This window comes from Pseudopipra pipra, chromosome 1, assembly GCF_036250125.1.
Source record: "Pseudopipra pipra isolate bDixPip1 chromosome 1, bDixPip1.hap1, whole genome shotgun sequence".
Lineage (NCBI taxonomy): Eukaryota > Metazoa > Chordata > Aves > Passeriformes > Pipridae > Pseudopipra > Pseudopipra pipra.
Genome location: NC_087549.1, coordinates 86797442 through 86810079, shown reverse-complemented (window position 1 = coordinate 86810079; position 12638 = coordinate 86797442). Strand labels below are relative to the sequence as shown.

The 12638-nt window shown below is 37.6% G+C and overlaps 1 protein-coding gene across 2 annotated transcripts in view; it reads left to right on the top strand.

Annotated features, from left to right (window-relative positions):
• Nucleotides 1–12638, top strand: part of LYRM4 (LYR motif containing 4) — a 91235-nt gene that overhangs the window by 46115 nt on the left and 32482 nt on the right. The window contains exons 3-4 of one of the 2 annotated variants that reach the window (XR_010432402.1): nucleotides 96–210; nucleotides 1157–1259. The exons of the other annotated variant lie outside the window; for it this stretch is intronic. The gene's annotated coding sequence lies outside the window, so the exon portion shown is untranslated. The remainder of the gene's footprint in view (nucleotides 1–95; nucleotides 211–1156; nucleotides 1260–12638) is intronic. 2 annotated transcript variants of the gene reach the window in all.

The window sequence follows — 12638 nt, the reverse complement described above, 5'->3', positions numbered from 1 at the left end:
TGGAAGGAAGGCCTAAATGATTGGCTTGACAGAAAAAATTAATATAGTTGTTTTTTCTTTTAGAGAAGCAAAAACCGTTTGTAATTTTTTTTTAGGCTACATGACATTCTTCGTTGTCAAAAGACTGACTCTTTGCTCCCCTATGACATGCTGATATTTAGCATACTAGTGAGACTCTGAATTCTTATAGACCCAGTTATGGAAAGTCAGGTAAGTGGCATTTTTCTTTATTATATTGCACAGCTTTTAAGTTGTACACAGTTGGTATACAGATACACTCTAAAACTTAACGTAGGAGACATGCGCAATATAATAATATTAAAAAGCCACTTACCTGTTTGTGCAGCCAATTCCATGGCACAGTACTCACTGTATGGTGGGCATGAAGATCCCTGTACAGTGCACACAGCTGGCTAAGTGTTGACCACTGTGTTTGGAAGTGTTCGACCACCGCTGTTCAAACTTGGGTTTTCTTAAGGTTGAAGGCCACAAGGGCAGGTGGCATAGACTGGATATCACTGCAAAGCTGCTCTGATTTGCTAGCACTTGTACCATTTTCTACTGCCATATTAACAAGCATCAGCAGTGACTCATTGAGTTTACAGAGCTAAAAGCTACTCTTAACGGTAGTGTCTTGAACTTTATTATTGGTTTTGTTCTTTCACTTGTGCACAGGAACTGATTACAAAGAAACTTTACAAAAATGGTTACAGTGAATTAAGGATAACACTATTGTCTAGCTACACAAAGCTTGGGAACTTGAGCAGGAATAATGCTGCATACTTTTATTGTGATATAAACAATTTCCAAATGCCAGTATTGTTTAAAAAAGCAAATTCTGTATCTTTAAATTATGCAGAGCAGAAAAACAATGTTTAATTTGGTCATGGTATATACTTGTCAAACCTGTAATTTCCATTGTTCTTTCTTAAAAGTAATCATGTAACTATTCTCTGGTACATGTGCTACAAATTATTTTTCATGTAGAAAATGACGTTTAAGTACTACTTAGGAGAGATTTCTATCCAAATCAGCTTTCAGATTTTAAGCCTATTTGTTTTAGCCTTATTTCTTAAGACCAATGTATTTTAAATCATTTTTAAAACAAACGATGTTTTAATTTGTGGGTCTCCACTGTATCACCTGTTGGATCTAGGAAGAATCTTGCTCATACTTCGTGGGAGAAAATACTGCTTTGGGAATAGATAAACACTGGAATTTCAATCAACATCATGAATTTTTCTGAAAACTTTTGCAGGGTAAGAATGGACATTTGACTAAAACAACTGTTAGTCTTAGCTGTTGTAGCATCACCACTTGCCATAAGAAATGAAAAATAAAGTTGTGGGCATAAAAGAGCGGTGGATCCATAAGATTACACCTGAAGCAAAAGTTGTAATTGCTAAATTGTTTCTATGAAATTCTGCTTCTTCTTTTTTTTTTTCCCCCCAATGGAAGTAGAAGTTCGGGTGTACTTTTGAACTTCAGTTTGTGGAAAACCGTGCGCGTTTCATCCCCATTGCAGGGACAGCTTTGACAAGACAAGAAAAGTGTTTTAATATCACCTTCAATGCCACCCTTGCCTGTCATAATGAGAAAGATGCCTGTTTGGTGACTGCTTTTTCCAAGCTCAAGCCAGCTGCCTCCAGCTAGGCCTTTCTTTGGGAAGATCAATCACCAGATTGCATATATATCTCTTGGGAAATTCAGTGTGTGTGAGCAGTAAGCACAAACAGTAGTAGAAATTCCCTATTTCAAATTTTTCACTGACTTTGAAAGATTTCCTAGTCATCCTTGTAATATTTAACAACCATAAATAAAGAGCACTTTTTATAACTAAAATAAACAGCAAAGCATTTTTATTAATTATTAGGCATGAAAACAAATCTCTTTTCTCGTATCTAAGATTGGTCCTCCAGATAAGGTTATAGGTATATTATCCTGATAATGTAGGTAATTTATGATACAGCCAGAGGTGTAATTGGTCTGTGAATAAAGAGAAGCTTTTAGCTTCCAGGGATAAAAAGTATTTTTCATGAATATTAAGTAAACTTTAATGATTGAAGAAAAGAGCAAAGTAGAGGACCGTCGTTTATATCCTGTCTAAACTGGCCTACAGCTACATTAATGTTTATAACAGATTTAGAACATTAACAATAACAGTAAGGATTTCCTCCTCTTTTTCCATACCCTTTCCACCACTGTTTAAACATACATAGAATTAAAAGGGTGAAGGTAATCTGCTTATTTACTGTAATTTACAGGAGACATTAAAGAAAAATGGAAAGTAACTAATCAGTGCTGTGTGAGAAGTAGTGAGAGATGGCAATTGAATGGTTTGAGGCTATTAATTGTAATGAGATTATACTAGTTGAGATACCTCTGATACCAGCTGCTTGAAATATTAGTTATTTCAAAGACAAAATGGATTATAAATTATTAGTAAATCTGTACTGACGTGATTAAACCCACTTGTAAACTGCCCAATGTCGGTACTATTTCAAGTTGTAACTCAGTCTTTGTATACCGGAAAGAGAGTTAAGAGGTAAATTTAGGGGTTACATGGGAATATGTGGAGTAACTAAGTTACTTGTGAGACTGGGAATTTCCTGTGCTTTCTGCTTTTTTAATGAATTTTTGTTCAGCCTTAAAGTTTTCCTAGACCACCACTAGTCTTTTCATCTGACTCGAGGATACTCTGGAGGAGAAGGAAGCTGCTGCTCTAAGGCGAACTTACTAACTTTCTTAACCACATGGGGGAGATAAAAAACAGCAGATCTATGCAGCCTTCACACAGGTCACAGATAGAGTAATGGCATCCTTGAATTTCCACTCTGGGGTCTGCCATTGCTAGACAGTACTGGTCTCAGTTACACAATATTTTTTTCCAGTAGGATGGAGAAAATATGTTGCACTGCATGGGTCTTCGTGGTAATACCACCCCTAGTCATTCTTCTTATCATTAATCAAATGTTGCTTATTGAAGCAGATACAAAATTACTTAATGGTTTGGTATGGATTTATTGAATTTTAAGGAATGATAAATTGAAACAGTAGAAGTGGAGGAATAGTTCAGTAGCTTAAAAAAATTCCTATTAACTTCTTCATATAGCTACTGAATTTCACCATGTTTGCACACTCTCTCATGCACATATAAACACTTAAGGATTCCAGTCTCCTGCACAAAATATTTAAACAAAGCTGAAAGGCCTAACAGTGTGTACATCCAAAGCAGTGAAGGGGATAAAAAGCAAGAGGACATCTTTTTCCATTTATTTTCTCCCATCACTGTTGTTTCATTCCAAGCTTGAGGCTTTCTTATTGATGTGTTGTAGGTGGCGTGTGGATATTTGTAGAAGGATGTTAGCAGAGTAACAGGCATTTTGGATAGCTATTTTTTACTCTTCATTTTTTTACATAAAGGTTTGGTTGGGTCATTACAAACCTTGGCATTCTAGATATTCTGTTATATGCACTATTAAAAGTGCAATCATCCATGGGAAATATTCTCCAAAAATGTTCTGTTGGTAACTCTAATAGTAAACAGATGTAGTTTATACAAAGTAATATGGGTATCACAGTTCCTCTCAAGTGCCTTGGGCTGGAGCTAGGATTCAGGGGCAGGAGGGCTCCTGTTTTCATTCTGCATTGATTTTTTTGTCCTGTGATCTTTCAGTTTCTGTTCCTTTTTGGCCATTTCTTCTAGTTGAGGAACAATTCTCTCTTTCTCACTCCTGCTGAGTATCTGACGTTTGGTCTCTGCTCAATTGCTGCAGCAGCTTGCTCCATTTTTTTTTCATTTTGCTTCGTTGTCAGTGCTCAAAATGTTTTCCTCTTTTGGCATTGTAACTTTTGGCCTCCAGTGGCTTCTTCCCTTTCTCCATGGGACCCAGAATGAGTCTTTCCTCTGCTGATTGTAAAAGGCAGGGTCATCTGGCTGCTCTCTGGGAATATCCCAAGCATGGACAGGACACATTGGTTCCTTGTCCAGAGATCACAGGCATCAAACCACTTCACAGAGCTGTCTGTGGGGGATACCATATTTAGCAAACTTCTGCAGATTCTGTATGCCTGGAAACTCCAAGATCTCCCTTCTCCATAAGCTACTTCCTCAGGTTGCCCACTGCAAATGCACATAGGGCAAGTTATTGAGAAGAGAAAGATTGTTTGTCAGTCTTTGATGTTTATAGAGATGTGATATCCATAAAAAAATTCATATCCCACCCTCATTCTTGTGTTCATTAAAGAACCTGTGCCTTACATTTCCTTCATCATGAAATGAGTCATCTCTTAAAGGATTAAACTTTCCAGTTATTTCAGGTAGTTCTCTCAACTAGGAAGTTAAATGTTAGCTCTATGAAGTGTTGTTATTTATACACGCTTTTAAAAACAAAGAGATTATTTCTAGGTAGAGGTAATTGTAATAATTTTACATCTCTTAATCCAAAAAGCCAAGTATTACACATTTCACATAATGTGTGAATACTATTTTCAGACTACTATTTTGAGAGTTGATTTGTTTCACAATACAACTGTAATGAAATTAACAGAATACTGTGCCCATATAATTTGCTCTGAGGTTAGTTTTGGGTTTGTTTTCAAACTTTATAAATACCCATATAAATGCACTTGTCAGGTATTTTTGCATTTTTAAAAATGCTCCATTACCCCCAACCCAAGAGGTGAAAAAATAAGAACTACTAGGTACAGACTTAACATCCTCAGCCTTGTTTTGGCTTCTAATTCCTTGAGTGTTTTTGCTTTCTTCTCTGCTTATTTAGATCTTCAGTTTTCCACTCAGATGTTTTCTGGCTTTTAATATTGTCTGAGAATCAAGCAAAAAATGCCATACTGCTAATTCTAATTACAGTAGGTACTAGAGCTGGTAAGGTAACCCTTTATCATTCACTGTCGTTCTGTTCCAAGTGTCAAGCAGGCATTTCCCATCTCTACTGTGAAGGAGTTCAGCTGCCTTGTACTATGTAGGGGAAGTAGTCCATTCAGCAGAAATAATTAGAGACTATAGACTATTAAATGTAGAATATTTAATGTCCTGAATCCCCTATAGCTCTAGATAACTGTAGCAGAGCTGCTTATGATGGGAATTAAAAAAAGAACAAAATTATCATACTCTACTTTCAATATCAGTTGTACTCTCGTGCCTTCCTCCAGAGGATGCATATGGCTGTTGCCTCTCTCTTTTGCCAGAGGGACTTAAAGCATTTTATGTCACTTTTACTTGCTCCATCACAGAAATCTCTGACTGCATCTTCACTCACTTCATCTTTTAAGCTGATGAGGAAGCATCAATCATCATTCATACCTTTACAATGTGGTGTTGAAGCGGAAGCACAATATCCCTGGAAGTTGCAGTGTTTTGCCAGTGTTCGGCTCAGGAAGGGATGTCAGAATTTCATCCCTTCTTTTTTAACCTTGCTCACATTTTCCTTAATGCAGTACAAAAATCCTTCTCACTCATTAGGCTCATTTATAAAGTGTGTAGTATAGATGACATTTCAGTTAGGGAAGGACACGTTGGAGCATTATGGTTGATTCAAGTGAGTAATAACACTACATATGACTTGAATGTCTTTTCTTGTGGGTGAAGGAAGAGCTTTTGGCTTCTTAATGTCTTGTCTTTTAAATTAAAGCAAAAGTTAATTCCCGAAGCCATAACAAGAATTATAACACAGGTTTTGCTGCTCCCCTGCTTTATGTCTCACATGGCCACCTACCCCTGTTTAACGTGGGTGTAACAGGCTGTCTCACTGCAGGTGAAGAGTTCTGAATCAGCAGCAGTTGTGCAGGCACTTTGTGCTTGCTCAAGACTTAGTAATGTAAGGTGTGGTTGTAAATACAGCCCAGCAGGGAAGGGCAAAGCTGGCTGAGAATTTTGGTCTTAACGTAAAGCTCCTTTCCCCGTAGCACAGTTAGTCATTTAAGAAGCAGTTAAAGGCTAAACTGGGAATGAAAAGTTGTATTCCAGAATAAACATGTAGAGTGCAAAGTGAAGAAAAGTGTATGTCATTCTTACCATGTGAGGGAAGTAATCACAGACATGCTTTTGTTTTCTAAAAATGGGTTTGAAGGGTGCCTCCTCCACATTAGGCAGTTCCCTGAATGATCATTTTTAATCTATTTTTGCATGTCTGCAAAGAAGCAGACATATCTTTAACATATATAACTGTTTGTTTCATTACACAAAGTTAACTACCTCTTCAGAAAGCTTTGATGTAGAATAAGGAAGATAGCACAGGTTATATACAGTTCTTTATGTGAATTCTGACAAGTGCTTGCTGACTTTGTGATGATGCATGCGTAAGAGAAATTTGTTGTCTTTATTATCTGCTGTGCAATGACTGTCACATAGGTCATGTCCACACAGGCAGGTATTCCTATTGATGCCCAGGCTGTTGGATCACTTTCTGGATGGCAGATGCTTTGAAGAATGGGAAGAACTGTCCTGCGGTTACCTGGCATCCATCGAAACCATTGCCAACACTGAGCTATTAGCTGATGATCACACAAGTTTTTAATAGGTGTGCAAGCCACCTATAGTTATTACACCTGCATACATAGTTATTACACCTGCATTACCTACTGCTACCCTTATAGAAGTAGGGTCACTTTCTCCACAAAAATATTTGTGTCTTTTGCAGTTGGTTACTGTTTGTGTGTGCATTTGGTCTTGTGGTACTGAAAGAACTGTTGTGTTTCACTTCACGGGTTGGTAGGTCTGCATCTACTGTGTTTAGATCTTAATTTTGCTCTACATGTAGTAACAGTGGCCTTTTGCTATATAGAGTGTGCCTAGAAGTAAGCAGCAGTTTTCAATGAAGCCTTCCAATCTAGCCCATTCTCTTTATTATTATGAACAACATTTGAATGCATCATAGCCCAGTTAATACATACATGTTTTAAGGCAGCTTTACTTTCTGCAATAGACTTGTAGTAACCCTTGAGATCTGAGAAAACACCTGATACTGGAGCTATAATGTGAAGCAAAATATGCTTCTAGATTTGAATGGGAACAAATTCAGAGATCTGGTGTGGCATTATAAGTTGCAATGAGACGTGATTGTTTCTGATTGTAAACTGATGGAGAATTCTTCCCAGTAATGTCCATGATGTTGGCATAGCAGTACTGCTGTGGCAGTGAACTGTGTTTTTTATGAATCATACTGTTACATCAAGGGGATCATTACAGCAGAGCTATCCAACCAAAACACCCTGAAAAAATGAAACTACTTGTTTAACAGCACACTGCCAATCAGTGCTGTATTACTACTTCATGGTTTCAGTCTGGAAAGGCATCTCTGAAGACTGAGGAATTAGGCAGAGCAGTACAGTGAGAGAAAGATTTAATCTAATAGTTGCTGGACAATGTAGGTAATGTAGAATCCCACCTGATGCAGTTGTTCTGTTTTCTGCATGACAACAAATTATTTTGACATCACTGTTACGTAAAGCAAGAAACCAATAAAGTTTAATTTGATGGGATTGTAGCTGTACTAACTAAGACAGTATTCAGTAATTATCTGTACTTTTTTAAAAAATCCTGAAGCATGGCAATCTCTTTTCTTAAAAAGACATGCCAGTGTATAAAATGCTTTTCTTCTTTTTTTGATGATGTATGTTTACTGCTAAAACAAGGTTCACTCAAAGAGCAATTGATTTATAAGAACTCGAGTTACTCTTGATTATCTTTATATGAGATTAATTTGTATTAGTTGATCTTACATTGATGTTAGCAAAAACATTAGATTGAAAATTAGAATTCAAAGAAGAGATACCACCTGTAAGTATGATGCTGCACTTTGCTCACGATGGTGAAGTAATTCAGTCACTACAAATGTAGTACACTTTAATGAAGTGTAAGTTTATAATTGCCCTTTGATTCATATTCACTTTCTATGTTTTTTTAGGTGACTTTTGGCTTCCTTTTAAATTAAGCAAGAAAAAAAGGCTAGACAGGATGGATATTTAGTTTTCCAAATACATAGGTGAACAACAGGAATAAATAATATACCTGTTGCAGTGGATTTATTTTTCTTTAATCCCCTGAAAGTATGTTAATGAAGCTTGCCCTTTGTGCCTCCCTTGGTTCCTTGTTGTCTAAAGTTTTCATCAGTGCCTGCGGGTCTGGGATCACTCACTATTTAATCTTTTGGGGGAACCTATGGTGTGTTCAAGCTACTGTAATAGCATCTTCATGCCGATTTCTAAGGTGATGAATTGAACATACATAAGAAGAAAAATTGAGGAAGTCTTTAAAATCTTCCTTATGCAGATATTTGGATATTATCACCATCCTGCAATTTTCTCCTGCAAACCATTTTGAAGGAGTTGGCGACTTGAACTATCTGGTGTATGCAGTTACCAGGCATTATGAATAGCAGAAATCTGTATTCATATCTTGTTTTGCAGGCAGAGCTTCCCTGGATGTTAGCAGGGAACAAGGGGTCTCAATACAAAGACAACATGGCAGAAAATTCTGTGTAGAATGCAGAAAAATTTTGGGGAAATATTCTGATGTATTTTGTTCTCACTATAATTAAATGGTCTTTCAGAGCAATGATTAATGTAGAATCCAGAGGTCCACTGTGGGAACTGTTTCTTTCACATTTATACAGAAGTGATTGATTGGAACTAAATTGTATTTATAAGACAAAAGGTCTAAAAATACAAAATGTGCTGTAAACCCTGGGTAATTCAGCATATAAATGTCAAGTCATCTTTTGTGGCTTTGGTTTTGCATTTTTAACATTGTTGTAACATGTTGGCGTTATGTATTTTATTCTCTAGGGGGGAAAAAAAGAAAAGAGGTGCTTTCTGGTTTTGTGAATTATATACTCCTAGAATCAGAAGTTTCTCCTGAACCTGATTTTCCATAACAGGTTAGAATAGCAGTCTCTCTGATCTCTTGGGGCTTCTAATTATGAGCTAGTATTTGAGGCAATACAGAATTTAGAAATGCATCCCATCAGCAGTTTGCTGGATTCTAGTTTCTGTGTGCAGAATATTAAAGAAGTATGAATGAAGATTACTAAAATACATTGAGGCACCCTGCAGCTATCTATTGCTGCCACAAAAATATTACAAGTATTCTGTAGAAAATAAGAGTCTATCATCCTATTAAAATGAAATAAAATCTGTCTTAAAATTCATAAACAAAATCTAATTATGAATGCGAATATATGAAATTAAAGGAAGGAAATAGTAGGATGCAGGTTTTTAGTGCATCCTTTTTAGTGATTTTGCCATACAGAAAGTACAAAGGGAGAGGCAGCATTAGAAGATGCAAGACAGAGTCTCCCCTGGCTCTCCTTTGTTCTCCAACACTTCTCCAAGGCTCTTACATGTTCTGTTGAGACAGACTGGTGTGTGTGCCCGCTTCATGGAGGAAGTTCATTTTGGAAATGAGACATTAAAAGGACGTAGTTCACAGCTGCTGCTTCTGGAGAGAAGGAAGCTCTGCTAATAGGAGAAATGATGAAAGGAAGAGAAGACTTAAGGGCACAAGGGTAAAGGATGAATTAAATGGATAGAATGAAGCAGGGTGGGAAAGAAAAAATAGTTGTTGCTGCATTCCCACAATTTTTTAAGATTTTCAGTTTCCTGGTAGTATTTATATGGGTTTGACCACCATTGTGTAGAAACAAAAAACAGAGAGATGCAAGTCTTTACCAATTAGTGTCTGCCTAAGAAATAATCTACTTTTTAATTATGTCTCTATTTCTTCTGGGCTGCTGTCCTGAATCTGTCAGCTTTTACCACCTCTTTTGTAAATTATATGCCCTGATGTCAGGTAAAAAATTTTAACTTGTTTTATAAGCGATGATTTAATATAGATCCAAAATCACACCAATGTTACAGAGACAGTTTTCAACCTGTGGTAGTTGCACCTATTCTGCCCATCCTACCGTAGTACAAGATGTTAAATCAGAGCAAGTTCTTTAAGAAACACTTTTGTGTTTCTGCTTGAATATGTATGTTGATTCGGCACAGAAGTAAAACAAAAAAGAAAGACTCCACCAGGATTTTCTGTGCTTTCCCCTGGTGTAATTAAGGTCTTGTGTTGATTTCACAGCTCTGCGTATTGGTGTTGGTCAATGGCAATAGCTCTCTTAGAAACCAAGGGAAATTGGTCTTTTTTTTTTTACTTTTTAGAAATTAAATTGTTTGGCTGAAGTGTCTAATTAGCACCAGTCCAATTACAAGATACCCTGGTGAAGGAAAGCAGGAAGCAGCACATCTTGCTTCCTAAGTAGAAACTTCATTTTATTTTTTAATCAGTGCTATTAAGGAAGACTTCCTTGGGAGCAGGCTTCACTGAGTGTTTGTTCATTATCAGCTCAAGGTGAAGCCAAGGGGAGCTTTTCTTATTTCATACCAGAATTGATTTTTTAAAAAAATAAATAACAAGTGCATGCACAGGGGGTTGGTGCATGTATTAAAAAGTGGAGTTGCCACTGGTAACACAGCTGATTTCCTTTGTGGGAAAAGTCATTGTTCATTACTTACCTGAAGCGAAAGGTTAATGGCCTGTAGTGATCTGAAGAAACCCCTACAAAAATTCACAGCAAGGACCTAATGTTGTTGTACAATAGTGCTTTCCAGATGCTTTTCCTCAGGTAAGACAGACACAGAACATAGCTATTGCTGTTCTAATATATTTGATGAAAAGCAGTGCCCTGTATACTGGAAAATGAAAAGGCCCCTGCTACTTTCAAACAGACAGCTGTCACTAAGGGCACAAATTTTGCTTTCTTTATTGATGTTTGCAATACATGCTGACTATACTTTCTGCAGAAGTGCTGAACTTCCTTTCCTTAAAAAGCATCTTTGGTGTAGTAGAAGTAACTTATTTTGTAGTGTGGCTGTTGCTTTAATTGCTTTCTCGATAGCTTAAAACTGTTACTTTGGCACACTTCTTTGTTCTTGCAGTTTGAACACAATTAAAAATGAGATCTTGTTTAGTGTGTTTGATACTGAGGTATTGCGAAGAATTTTGTTGGCTCTTGAGCACAAACTTGAACACTTCAGGGAGATCAATTAGGCACCTCACTGAGACATGCCTGTGATGTAGGATTAAGCCAAGTCACTCAACAGCTCAGGGAAGAAAACGCAGCATATGTGTCTCAAACGAAAGAAGGATTTAATGGGTATAGACTGCAACCATCAGTCTGTCATTGAAGAAAAGCCTTAGATGGCACTGCCTCTGGAAATGACAGTCCTTATGTGGGTGTAAGTAATTGGTGTGGTACTTGGGAAAGAGGATCAAGCTGCCTAGGAAACAGTTTTTTCCAGGCAGGTACCGGAGTTTTGGTGGATAGCCTGGCCACTTTCACAGTCACTTCACCAAAAAGCTGTACAGATTTTGGTGTCAGCAGGAGCAGAGAGGGCAAGAGAAAATGCAGGAAGGGGCATGACCGCTTTTTGAGTGACAGTGATAGCCAGTAACAGGATAAAATGTGCATCATATGACAACTGCTGATTTTTAAAAGCTGTGGACTATCATCCCCCATCTTCTAAAAGATGCAATTAGAGCTTAATCAAAGGTCTACAAAGAGCATCTTTCAGCAGTAGTGCTGGTATAAGCAGGTCCTCCCTGGAGAAACATGAGGTTGGTTTCCCAGTGAAGGCATCTAGGCAGTGCCCAGACAGAGGGTCAATCGCTTACAGGGGGCAAGTGGCAGAGGGGGAGCCCACAGTGCAGTGCACTGCTACAGAGAGAAACCCTCACCAAATTGGGCAAGTGGGGACATCTTCAGGGCCTTGACTTCTTAGGCTACAAAGATAGCAACAAGCAAGTGATCCCCAGTGCTTCTGAATAAGAATTCTGCCTGGACTAACTTGAAATAAGTGAAGCTACATGTTAAATCATTAGAACTTTTCTTGCAGCACTCAGATTTTCCTGTCATGGTGACCACTCTCATCTGGGCCATAGGGTGAGAGGAGTTAACATTGTGTATTAAATATGTATCAGCAGCTTCAATTTATTTAGTGCCAGGTGCTGCCAAAATGTCTCTTTTGTCAATGATATAGCATACGTATTGGAATACTGTGTGAAATTACTTTTTAATCTGCCCCTACAAGCAAATAGCTGTTACCATAGATCACAGTCCACTGAGCCTAAAATTATTGCTTTAGTCTAACTTTTCTGTATCAAGTAAAAGCTTCTAGAAGGCACAGATCTTTACCTTGATTTCCTTGAGTAATATTTGATGAACTTAAAATTTCAAACATGTCACATAAGAGACATACATGTTTTCCTGCCACAATTGAAAATTTTTGAACCCAGTTGTCTCCATCCTTTTTCTCAGATGCCTTCTTTCCCAGTCTTCTTCCTTCCCCAGCATCCTCATTTCACTTACTGTAAATTGTTCTTTTCTTCCTGTTTGGTAGTTTTAGCTTGGTTACAGAACACACTCTACAAATGTTTAAGCTTTGTTGCCGTACAGAATGAGAGGTGGGGCTGGACAGAGCTTTGAGAGCATAGACAAAGGATTGCAGCTGAGCCAGGTTTGGTAATACAGAACCTTCTGGTGAAAGTCGCTTACCTCGGCTGAGGTGCAGCAGCCAGCTATGAGTATATCCCCATCCTGCAATAGTGCAAATAAAAATTACTAGTACCT